We start from the raw sequence: 12,650 nt of genomic DNA, 5'->3' as shown, positions 1-12,650 counted from the left end.
GTGCATCAAGAAAACAAATTAAGTCTAACATTTGTGCAGTGACAGCTGACCTTTGCATGATTAAAATGAATGGCTGCAAAATGAGCCAGATTAAAGATGTTTAACTCAATGGAGCAACCTCAGAAGCCTGGAAAAGTTTTTGGAGAAACCTATTCTGGCAAACCTGAAGGAAAGATAAATTGTGCCCACAGTCTATTTGCCACCTGCTGGCATGAAGAGGGGCTGCCAGCCGGGAGAAGGTTGAGGGATGGGCATCTGGACCAGGAGATACAGAATAACCTCTCAGCGGCCACTGAAGAGACCCCAGTTCAACCATAAACACCAGCCTTCTCTCCCACCTGCTCATTTGGAATGGGGAGGGGCAGGGCCCTTAGCTCAATTCTCCTTAGGCGGCCCTTAATTGTGTGGGACAGCTGAAATCCCAGTCCCTGGGGCTCTAGGGACAGAAGCAAGCTGGCTCTAGCAATGGTGGTGAATAATAATGTTACCTGACATCTATGCAGCCTCCCAGTTCTCTCCGGGAGCACAGAGCACTCTGTGGACAAACATGTTCATCTTTGGCAAGCCACCCCTTCCCCAGGGTGCCTTTCAGCTGGAACTTGGGTTTGAAAAGAGGGGGAAAGCATTTTGGCTCCTTCGAAGAAGCCATTTCTGACTCTCGGGTGCTTGGAGCCACGAGTAGCCCTGCTCTTTATAAAGATACAAATAAAGTGTGCAGTCATGAGCTTCAGAACACCTTTGTTGGGGACTTGGGGCAAAACAGCTTGGATCTAGGTGGTCCCTGATGGTAGGAGAGTTCTTGGAATGGCATCTCCATGGGTTTGGCCAATTGGGTTTTACTTGTGAAATTAAAAGATTTTTGACCCTTTATCAAAACCTTGGAGACTTCAAGTTTTGTTTTGTGTTGTGTTATGTTTTTATATATAAGTGTGGAGGTTTTGCAATGTGTGCCCTCCTATACTGTCTAAGCTTACTTGGTGGCCAGGACCATGAAGACTTTAGTCCCAGGGTGTCCTGAGTGGCTCCAGAACAGAGAGATGGTAACTAGCCAACACGGAGTTGTGGGACCTGCCAACCCTCTGGATTCCAAAGCACCTCACCTGTGAGGGAAGCTCTGACAAGGTGAGGCACTCTCTACAGACAATGAGTTGGCAATACACTTAATCCCATCATGTGGACCAAGAACAACCTAACTAATTACCCTCAAGTGGGGTATACTATATATTTATAAGCATGATTATTTGAAGAAAAAAATATGACACAAAACTAAACTCTAAGAATATCCTATCTGTGACCTTACTTATTTCTGCAATTTGAGGAAAGACTGCCACAAATGATTTTTTTCTAATCAATCTGATTTCTGTCAAAGCTTTGTCTATTATGGTCCACTTCCTTGGGGGGAGGAGCGCTTTACTATTTATTTGTGTATTTTTAATTCACTGCAGAGCTAGTAGGTTACAGGGCACAGCGAGAAGTACACTGAAAAGGAGCAGGTATGTACCTACCACCCCTTGAATTGTCTGTCATGCTTTCAGATCCCCAAACTTTGTCGTGTGTGGGTGGAAACTTTTCTGAAATAAATGATGCACTTCCTTGCCTCCCTAACCCAGGAAAATAATTGGGCTTTTTAAAATGAGTAAAGTTCTCTGTGCACATGCACTGGTTTGGTTACAGAGAGTGCAGTGTGGAGGCCATTAAATCGTTTTTGCTTCCCTCTGTGGTGTCAGGCTGTCATCCGTCATGTCTCATAGTGTCTGCCACTAACAGGTTCTTTGATGATTCACTCTCAGGTCTGTGACAGACCAAAAACCAGCTCACAGGGATTTTTGGTAATTATGTGTTTAAGAAAAGCATTATAATAAGAAAAGTGATAACAGCTAAGATTTATATGACATTGACTACTGCACTTTACATTTATTAACTCCTTTAATCCTCACCGCAGCTAGTGGACAGGTACCATCATCACCACCAACACCATCTTCATCACAATCATCATCATCACCATCATCATTTTCATCACCATCATCACCACCATCACCATCTTCATCACAGTCATCATCACCACCATCATCATTTTCATCATCATCATCCCCATCACCACCAGCATCACCATCTTCATCACAATCATCATCACCACCATCATCATCATCACCATCAACATCACCATCACCATCTTCATCACCATCATCATCACCATCATCACCATCACCACCATCACCACCAGCATCATAGCCATCATCCCCATATTATTGATGAATAAACTGAAGTCCAGGGAGGTGGGGTGCCTTGTGCAGGAGAACTGTTAGGGACTGAATTGTGCTCCCACAAAATTCATATGTTGAATCCTAATTCCCAGCACCTCAGAATGTATCTGTATTTGGAGGTAGGATCTTTAAAGCAGTAATTGAGGTTAAATGAGATTACATGGGTGGGCCCTAATCCAACCTGAATGTCCTTATGAGGAGAGAAAATTTGGAGACCTACAGAGAGACCAAGAATGCGCATGCTCAGAGGAAAGACCTAGCAGGAAAGTGGCCATGGGCAAGCCAAGGAGAGAAGTCTCAGGAGAAGCCAACATGGCCGACTCCTTGATCTTGGACTTCCGGCCTCCAGAGCTGTGAGACAATGAACTGTTGGTCAAGCTGCCCACTCGGTGGTATTTTGTTATATGGGAAAAAATACAAAGATCCAGCCAGCCAGAGGCAAACAACAGAATGCTATGTAAGAAGGCTGACATGGAAGCCACTATCACTCCTGAATACCACCGTGTAGAAAGAAAGGACTTCCTCACCAGAGGATCTGGTAGCCTGGAGGAGATGGATCCACCTAGCCAACTGCCCAAGGCCCCATGAACTCCACCATTGTCCCCTTCAGGAGCTTCACTCTCTTTTCCCGCCATGCTTCCAGAAATGCCACACACACTGCTTCCATTAACCCTCTGAAGCCTGAACAGTAAGGAGCATTGCCCATGGTTTGACATCCCTGAGATATTGAAGTTCTGGAAAGTGATTTGCCTACATTCCAGCCATAGTGGCAGGGCTGGGACCCAAACCCAGAGGCCCCTAACTCTTCTGACCAGAAGAAAAGACACTGGATGCCAACACTCCCAGCGCCCTGCTGCGAGGGCAGAATAATGGCTTCTGGAAGAATGTGAGGGCAAATGAGCACTGAGAGCCTAACAAAGGAGCTGGTGGGAGACGGAGGAAAATAATGGAGGAATTTTCCTAGACCAGGAGAGGAAAACAAACACCCGGCTCCTACCCCAGTCTCCTGGCAGACTTCCAGGCCCAGAACTCTACCATTATTGATACAGAAAGCTAATGTCTTCTCCACTTCTTCACCCTGCTGCCTCCCTTACATACTGAATTATGACCACAACCCCACTGAGTGCATCCTTGACACCAACAGCACTGAGTTTAACACCCTTGGGGTTGAGTCAACATCCTAGGGACTGGAAGCCTGGGGACAACTTGACTTCATTTTGAGGCTATAGTTATAAGTAGAAAGCAAAGGATGAACAGAAGCCAACAGCCTTTCACTGGGGCTCCCTCATGGAATGAAAGGAAGAGCCAGGGAGGCTGGAAGCTCTGGCAGAGAGGATTTTGACACCAGGGTGGAAGGCTGTGGTGAGGCAGGGCTGTGCTCTGTGAGGAGAGGGCTGTGTGGGCATTGCTGCCCACGTGCACACACAGAAGGCAGTGCCCTGCGTCAGCTGAGCCAAGATGAACATCAACATCACCCAGAAGGCAGCTAGAGGAAATGCAAGACTGGAACAGGAAGGAGAGAGCCTCAGGAAGAAAGAGAAACCCAAGTGGGAGTCAGGAAAATGTAGTCAGGGCTAGACCAGAAAGACACAGTGCAGGATGGCCACCAAGGCAGCAGCAAAGATGGACAGACACCAGGGGAAAGAGTACAGCTGGGCTGCCAGGCAGGTGACATTGGGCAGTTCGCTACCAAACTGGGCACTTTGGACATCTTCGGGCATTAAGAGGGGCATGCTGGTTTATAGGGTGCCTTTGTGCCACTTAGAAAAGGATGCCCAGACACAGCCTCTACCAGAGCTTAGAGCTGAGCAAGGGAAGTGAGGGCTAGAATCATCCAACCCGGAGCAGTGCACCACCTGTGCAACACTCTGGACTAGGAACTCTCACCAGGCACAGGCAGAGTCCTTAAAGGGCTAGACCCAGAGGGCATGAGCATTGGCCCAGAGCTTGAGGAATGTCTCAGAAAGGTCAGAGAGCCGGCTGAGGTTTGCAGCATAGAGGAGGGATGGTCCAGAGGGGAATAAAGCAATTCAACGTCCCTGAAGAGGAGAGCCACAAAAACAGGGGGCCAAAGAGGGGGCAAATCATACCAACAACTAAAAGCTTGAAGTCTCAGCGGTGCTGAGAGCTCTTGGCTGATTCCTTTGCAGCCTCTGTGCCTGCAGGGCAAGCTCCGCGGGGCAGGCATTGCCCATCCCTACAGCTCCTGCACAGCCTGTACCCACCCATGGAGCTCAAGGTGCCAAGACGAAGGAGGTTCATCGATGTGTGTCAGGATCTGAAAAGCAGGAGTGTCTATTGTCCAGGGCACGGCTACCCTCTCCTTACCCTTGGAAGGCTCAAAGCCCCCACTGGAGTGTCCCCCCAACTTCTTGGCTTTTTTTGTGCACTTCCCAGTGTGAGAGGCACCAAGAATGACAAAGTTGCCTCACCTTCCACCCCAGACATGCCCACAGAGAGGATACCTCCATCCTGGGGAGGACTCCGCCGTCCTGGGGAGGACACCGCCATCCTGGCAAGGGCACCGCCATCCTGGGGAGGACTCCGCCGTCCTGGGGAGGGCACCGCCATCCTGGGGAGGACTCTGCCATCCTGGGGAGGGCACCGCCATCCTGGGGAGGGCACCGCCATCCTGGGGAGGGCACCGCCATCCTGGGGAGGACTCCCATGGGGAACCTCCCCAGACCCTCCTGTTGACGCAGGCCATCTGCCTTCAGAAAGAGTTTTTGGCCATGTATAATTCAACTGGAAATTCCAGGTAGAGACAAGTTTTTGTTGAATCTCCTAACCTGGCACTAAACTGTCTTGAAGCTTAAATATAAAACATTGACACCTGCAAAAGCTTGGAGGGTTCTTGGTGTTCTGGCCCCCAAGGAGCTGGCAGGTGTAAGTGCTGCTCAGGGTGGCATATCTTCCAGCCATCCAGAGATTTTGTTCCTGGAACAGCCTGATGGGGAAGGAAGATCACATGCATTTAGCTTCACTAAAATGTCATTTGTCAGGAACGTGGGACGAAACCAGAGATAACCACCCAGGAAGACCCGATAATCATGGTGAGAAGAGAGGAGGGCGCTGCATTCGTTCCTGTGACAGCTGGAAGCTTGTCTTTTTATTCTTTGGTGTTTTTTCTCAAGAAAATGTAGTGACAGAATGGGTTTCATCTCATGCACAAACTTTCAGGAAGTTTCTAAACTCGGGAAATTAATGGATAGCCCAGCGATGTAAACAGAGGGTGGTGGTGGGAGAGGCCCTGGGTGGGTCCCTGAGCTGGGGGACCCCAGGAGGCACAGTTGCAGCTTGGACACGTCACCTCCAAGGTTCCTGGGGATCTCTGAGTAGAGGTGACTGCAGGTAGCAAGGAAAGTCATTGGCAAGAGGAGCAGGGACAGTTTGGGTTGAGATGTTTGTGGCAGGAGCCTCCTCATTGTGAGATGTTTCTAAGGAACAGCAGGTGGGCAGAGTCAGAGCTCAGATGCTCCACCAGGATGCTGAAAACTGCTTATTGTCCTGCAGAAACTGGTGACAGCCCTTCATGTGTTAGCATTCTGTGTAGCAATTTGGGAGTGTGTCTACACACCCCCCACACAGACTCTGCCTGCCTAAAGATGCTGAGGGGAAAATAGTGAAGATGAAAAGGCAAGTCACAGTTTTATGTCTCTCTTTTTTCAAGAAAAGTGACAGAAGGAGCCACCTTCAGCATCCCAGCACTTCCTTTTCCACGTGCAACACCTCCAGATACCACCCTTGGCTCCATAGGAGTTCCTCTTGTTTTGCTTTGTTTTTATGTGGGCTGTCTTGGGGAGCCTTATGGGAGACCCCCAAGAGGATGTGATCCACACCCTGCCAAGGTGCCTGTGATCCCAGTCTTGTCCCATGAGTTAAGGCACAGGACCTCTGGGACCCCCACTGCCTTTGGAAGGAGTGACATTTTCAGCCTTAATGATCATAATGTATGCTCCAAAATGTGGCTGAAAATAAAAAGCCCAAATCTGAGTTAGTTTGTGCTGTTGGTGGTGACAGCAGAGGTTTCGGGCATTGTGTCAGGGGGTGGAAAACACAGGTCAGGATGGCTGGGCTGGGATGGGGGCCAAGTGCCTGTGGGTAACAGCTGGAGAGCCGCCCTAATGGGTCAGCCTTGAGAGAGGGGCCCAGATGTTGCCGGCACACCTCAGCTCCTCTGTGATTTTCCTCCAGCCCCATCTGCTTCCAACACTGTGCCCCCAGTGCTGGAGGGAAATGGAAGCTCTGCTGCCCTGCCAGCATGCTCCAGATGACTGGTCTACCTGGACACCAAGGCAACAGAGCCCTCACACCTGCCCAAACAGCTGTCCACTTTCAACAGTTCTGAGTCTTAGAAAGTTCATCCTGTGATAAGCTGAAGAAATGAATAAAATTACCAGTTGTCAGTGTCAGTTATGAAGCACGGTATATAATCCCTCTTCTCACACAGCCCACCTGTGCAGTTCTTATGCCCGTTTAATAGCTGAGAACACAGGCTGACCGATAACCATAGATCACACGCTGACCTGTCCTCCGCACCTAGCTAAAGGCTTTAGGTACGTCACCCCCTTTAAAACTCACAACTCTGTGTCATCATCCCCATTTTATAGATGAGGAAGTTGAGGCTTAAGGGGCAAACCAAAGTGACAGCCCTCACAGCACACCTGCACACAGGCAGGATTCTAACCCAGATCCATGAGCTTCGGAGCTGCTCTGCAGGCAGTCTCAACACTCCCAGCCCAGAGCATCAGCCCTGCTCCTCTTCCGACCTGCTGAGCTTCTAGGGACATGATGGTGTTTCTCGACCTCTGCTCTTTGCTAGGCTAATGTCCTGGGGTCACCCACTCCCATTTCAAGGGCAGGTTCTCTGGCTCAAGGACACAAGGCAGGAGAAGAGGGAGAGAAATGGGGATGGAGGGAAGCTGGTGTCTGCATTATCTGATCTTCACCCGGATCACTCTAGAATCTGGGAGGCAGCTCATGTGTTGAGAATTAAGAGGCTGACGTAGAAGCTCCCTCTTCAACGTGCCATCTCCTCCAACCAGCTCCTTCTTGGACCTTTCTGGAGACTGTCTGGAGGGACTCAACACAGGTGGCAACTCTACCCACAAAAACAGAATATCTAGTTAACGAGCCAAACTCTGCCACGGGAACAAAGTTTACTCTCATTAGGCATTATCTCAAGCGTGCCTGAAACACACACGTGTGTGCTTATGTGTGTATGTGGTGTGTGTGTGTGTACAAATATACATAGAATAGAGGGTCCACTTTGCAAAATAATGAGGAGAAAAAATAGTTATGGATGTGACACAGATGTGGATATAGCTAGATGGACGTACAGACACATATAAATCACAGACCCTCTCTGCAGCCCACTCATCCCAGAGCCTCCTGTAAGGCTGGGGATGGGGAGCATCCCCTCCTCCTCCACAGCTCACCGCCCCCAGCCAAGCCCCGTGCAGTGGCAGACCGAGCTCCTCGGTGGTGTTAGACAGGGACATCAGCAGCCTAGAGCCCAGGGGCTTTCTCTGAGCCACCCCCATCCCCCCCAACCTCATTCCCTCCATGTGCATCTCTCCCACTGTGTCCCTCCATTTTACAGGTGGGGAAACAAAGTGCAGCCTTTTCCCAGACTGCTCCAGGCAGAAATCCAGCTCCTGGCCTGTTCCCCAAAAGTTCCCTGTCAGTTACAAGTGAGGAAAACCCAGTGTAGATCTTGGCTCATGTGTCTTGCCGTCATTGAGGGGCAGCTGAAGCTCCAGGAGCTTAATTCTGGACTCAGCTGAGGTCCTCTGGGCCACTCTGCTCCCTCTGGGATACCCCACCCCACCCAGGACAGTGGAGGAGGGAGGTCCCCTGGGGTCTGGGCTGTTCAGGGGGAAAGTATCTATTTAATCCCGCTCCAGGAGGGCTGTGTCTGCTAATTTATGATCAACTTGCCTAGGCCACAGTGCCCAGTTTTTGGTCAAACACCAGTCCAGATGTTACTGTGAAGGCACTTTTTAGATGGAATTAGCATTTAAATCCATAGACTTTAAAGTAGATCACCCTCCACATGTGGGTGGGCGTCGCCCAATCAGTTGAAGATCTTAAGAGGAAGAGAAACTGAGGTTCCCTCGTGTAGGAAGGAATTCTGCCCCCAGACGGCAGATTTCAGACTCAAGATTGCGTCATCAGCTCTTCCCTGGGTCTCCAGCCTGCAGACCTGCCCTTGCCAACCCCCACAATTATGTGAATCAATTCCTTAACACGAGTCTCCCTCTGTGTGTGTGTGTGTGTACACATCTATCTTCCACTGGTTCTGTTTCCCTGGAGAACCCTGACTGACACAGGGGCCATAAGGTTGATTTCACCTTCTTATTGCTCCTGGTTCCAGCCCACCCGAGCCTTTCCTTTTTCTCTGAATTATGGAGACTGAGATCTGTATTCAGAGAAAAATATCCCCTCTACACATACATTACCATGAGTAGTGCAATCCCCACTTGAAACACCTCTAAGTGAGCCCACACCTGGTTCCAGGGAATGGCACATGGCCCACCGTGTTGCCCCCTGCAGCCTGCAACAAGAAAAGCACCTGCAGTTCCTACAAGGAGCAGAGTGCAGGAACCCCATCCTGTGGGCTCCCTGCACTGTCACATAGAATCAAATCTGTCTGAAAATAAATATGAAAAGCAGAACATAGTTTAGGAAGGATCCTAACTGAAATAGGCTGGTACTCATGCTCTCATGAGAAACACTTAAGTGTCCGATTTCCTCTGATGCTTAGTGTGATTATGTCAGATGTGAACTTGATTTCCCTCTGTTCCCTTTCAGACACCAAGGAAGACCGCTGCTGTTCTGTCTTCTGGCATAGTTGCCTGCCCTCCCTGCAGTGCCCACAGCCTCCCGCAGGTGCTGGCGTGCTGGTGTCTCTGCCAAGAGCTATGGCCCTGCCCCCCAAGCCCTCTCTGCAAAAACATTGCTCAAGGAGAACTTTCTAAAGAAAAGCAAGCCACCTGCACATCTTCCACTGTCTTCTCTCACCCCCCGGCCTCCTTCGGACCTTCCCTTGTGATGACATTGGGCCACCCAGATGCTCCAAGACTCTCTCCCATCTCGAGGTTCTTAATTTAATCCCATCTGCACAGTGCCTTCGCCATGTAAGGTCGCATATTCACATGTTCCAGGGACTGGGATGCGGACACCTTTGGGGCCCATTTTTCTGCCAATCACAGGACCAAGCCAAGTCACCTAGGGAAAGAGAGAGAAAGAGAGGTCAGGGAAGAGGGCTGAGGCTGAGGGCTTGGGTGGCCCTGGTGAGCCAAGGGGTGGAGCCCACAGAGGAGACAGGGAGTCAGGGAGAGGCCACCTTGGGAGGGGCCATGTCCTGGAGACCCCCTGAAGTGCTTCAAGAATGGGGGTGTCAGGGCACCTGGGTGGCTCAGTCAGTTGAGCGTCCAACTCTTGGTCTGCGCTCAGGTCATGATCTCAGGGTCTTGCATCAGGCTCTGCGCTCAGCAGGGGAGTCTGCTTGAGATTCTCTCTCTCCTTCTCCCTCTCCACCTCCCCTGCTCATACCCGCACTCTCTCTCAAATAAATAAAATCTTAAAAAAAAAGACTGGGGGTGTCAGCATGGCATCAGCTGAGATGCAGATGCAGCCGTGTCCAGAGTGCCTAGCAGCCCAGTGACCACAGGAAAGCTTTGGTGAGTGGGTAGGCACCCTGCAGGGGTATGAAATGAGCAAAAGGACAGAGCCTTTTATTGAATCAGAGACTCCAATCAATTGCCCTGATGCCAAAAGCCACTGTCAGGCCTCAGGCTTCATGCAAGGACCCTAGCAGCCCCCAACCTGCTCCCCACACCCCCAGCTGGCATCCACGGAGATGAGTTGCCTCTCAGGATGACAAAGACGCCCAGTGAGCAGAGCCATCTCACTGACCTCCCACAGACCTGGGACCACAGGGACATTGGGGCTGGTTGGGGTCAGGAAGTGGTTGTCCCACCTCTTACCCCACTCTAGAGGTCATGATGTAGGTGGCTGCCTCCAGTGAACCTATTGGTATGGGATATTTAAACCCCGGGGTCCTTTCTGGGTGCTGCTTGGACGACTGTTGCCCATGCGAAGGTCTCATTGCTGCTCTGGTCCCCAAAACCTCCGTGTCCACAGTAGCATCTCCAGAGGTATACAGGTAATACACTTCTGAGGACCCAGTCAGAGACCTGCTCCTGAAAAGCCGCGGCCAGTTTCCTCTCCTTGCACTGACATGCTCGGGGTGCACACTTGCTCATGTCATGGTGCATGGCTCCGGGGAGACTTGCATGCAATTTGTCTTAGCAAATTCCAGAGATACTGTTCAATGTATAAGAGATAAAACAGGACACAGCTTCACGGAATATAAATACCTCAAATACAAATACTTTTACCACACAGAATGGGTGCTGCACACGACAATCCCATGCAATCAGAGTGATTTCGAATAATCTAAGTTCCTAGTTCGTCGACCTCAAAATTGAGTTTGATTGAGTGTGAAGTTTTATCCGTGACTCAAAGGTCAGACAATCATATCAAACGAAATTGGGAGATAAGAGAGCAGACAGTGTCCACTGTGTTTGCTCGTGGCTTTTCCCAAATGTCGATGGCTGAGCTTGAGGCCTCCCCCTCTGCAGCCTGGACGGCACAGCCCAGGGAAGTCTCCAGACTTTGGGTAGAAAATCCCATAAGCTGGATGTGAGGCTTCTAAGGAGATGTGACATGAAAGTGGGGTGAGGTGGGTCAGGCCACATGTAAAGGCATTTACCATGGAGATTACAGAGGACAGTTGAGGCAAGGCATGCCAGCCCCCGTTCTAAAGGAAAGAATTCAGGCCTTAAAGGGCGAAAGGGTCAATGGACCTGCGTGTCTTCTCAGTGATGAGAAAGCTTTGAAGCCGGAGAGAGCTGGTGGTTGCACAACATTGTGCAGGCACTAAATGCCACTGAGCAGTAGGTAATCCCTACAGAGGGGATTTGTAGGTTATATGAATTTCACTTCCAAGAAACAAAGTTGGGGAAAGTTAAGGACCCTGCCACAGCCCCCTGAGGATTGGTAACCACCCCACCCTGTCCCTCAGATTGGACCTCATGTTTGCAGAGCACCAGACACCCAGCTCAGTCCAACTGATGTACTTTTGAAACGTTGGTGGGGTCCGACGTCAAAAAAGAATTCTTGAGACGTGTTTGATGCAAAAAGGTGATTTTATTAAAGCCCGGAGACAGGACCTGTGGGCAGAAGGAGCTGCACCGGGGTCGTGAGGAGTGGCTGATTGCGTACTTGGGAGTTGGGGGGTAAGGACAGAGGGAGGTGTCCAAAAGGACTTCCATCTGCTAAAGAAGTCCCTCGGGATACTGGAGGCCTGGCTATTCCCTCTAGCAAAGCATTAACATTGAGACAATTGGAAGTTTCCTGGAGGAATGTCACACATGTCCCACCCAGGAGTGGGGTGGGAAGGGAGGTTGTGGGGTGTCAGCTCGTGCTTTGTCCTCAGCTTGCCTTCTGCTCCCTCATCACAAACACCCATGAGTGCTCCATGAGGGCCGGTCAGCCCCTTCACTGGGTTCTTAGCTCCTTTTCCCGGTGCCCACCTAGAGGGACTCTGGGGATTTGGGATGGAAAGAGATCAGAGAGCATTCACTTGCTGGTCCTGCCTGCAGCCAGAGGACCAAGGTGAAGACGCTCACCAGCCACAACCCCCAGGCCCTAACAGCAGAGACCCTGGGGGAAGGTCTCAGAGCTTCTCAAGTGCCCCCAACCCCATTCCTGCCCACATGGACAGGCACGAGGTAAACACCAGCCAGAGCCTGAGTTGGGAAGCAGAAGGGACAACTTGCTGAGGTTTTTCAGCACCGGAGAATGTCCCCAGGGCTTTTACAGTGGAGGGGGGTTGTGGGGGGGCTCTCCTGACCTGCGGGGCCTTGGGGAGGAAGCCCCCCCCCTCTCTGCAGGCTCAGCTCCGCTCCTACTCTGTTCTCAGGCCACTGCCCCAGGGTGGAACTTTTGCCTCTCTCCCCAGAGGGTAATTATCATTTGAAATAAAAAAGGAGATTGAAAACAGAGTGCCCATTATTATGCCAAATCAGCTCTTGCAGGGAGGGCAGCGGGGAGGAGAGGCATGGGCCTGGTGGGCCCTTTAGGAAATACTTTAGAAAGTCTGTGACCAGACAGCGAGCGTGAGCTGAGCCCCCAACCCAGGGCTTCCCTCTGGCTTGGGCCTCTCCGGAGCTTTCTGGGTAAATGCACACACCCAGATGCACATACATTCTGCGCAAAGACACATGCTTGACACACATGGCTACATTCACATCTCTCTCTCTCACACACACACACACACACACCCCTTCTGATCCTTCCAAAGACCACCTCCTGTTG

The sequence above is a fragment of the Neomonachus schauinslandi genome, chromosome 4 (genome assembly GCF_002201575.2).
Source record: "Neomonachus schauinslandi chromosome 4, ASM220157v2, whole genome shotgun sequence".
NCBI lineage: Eukaryota > Metazoa > Chordata > Mammalia > Carnivora > Phocidae > Neomonachus > Neomonachus schauinslandi.
Note: the sequence above shows the minus strand (reverse complement) of the source record.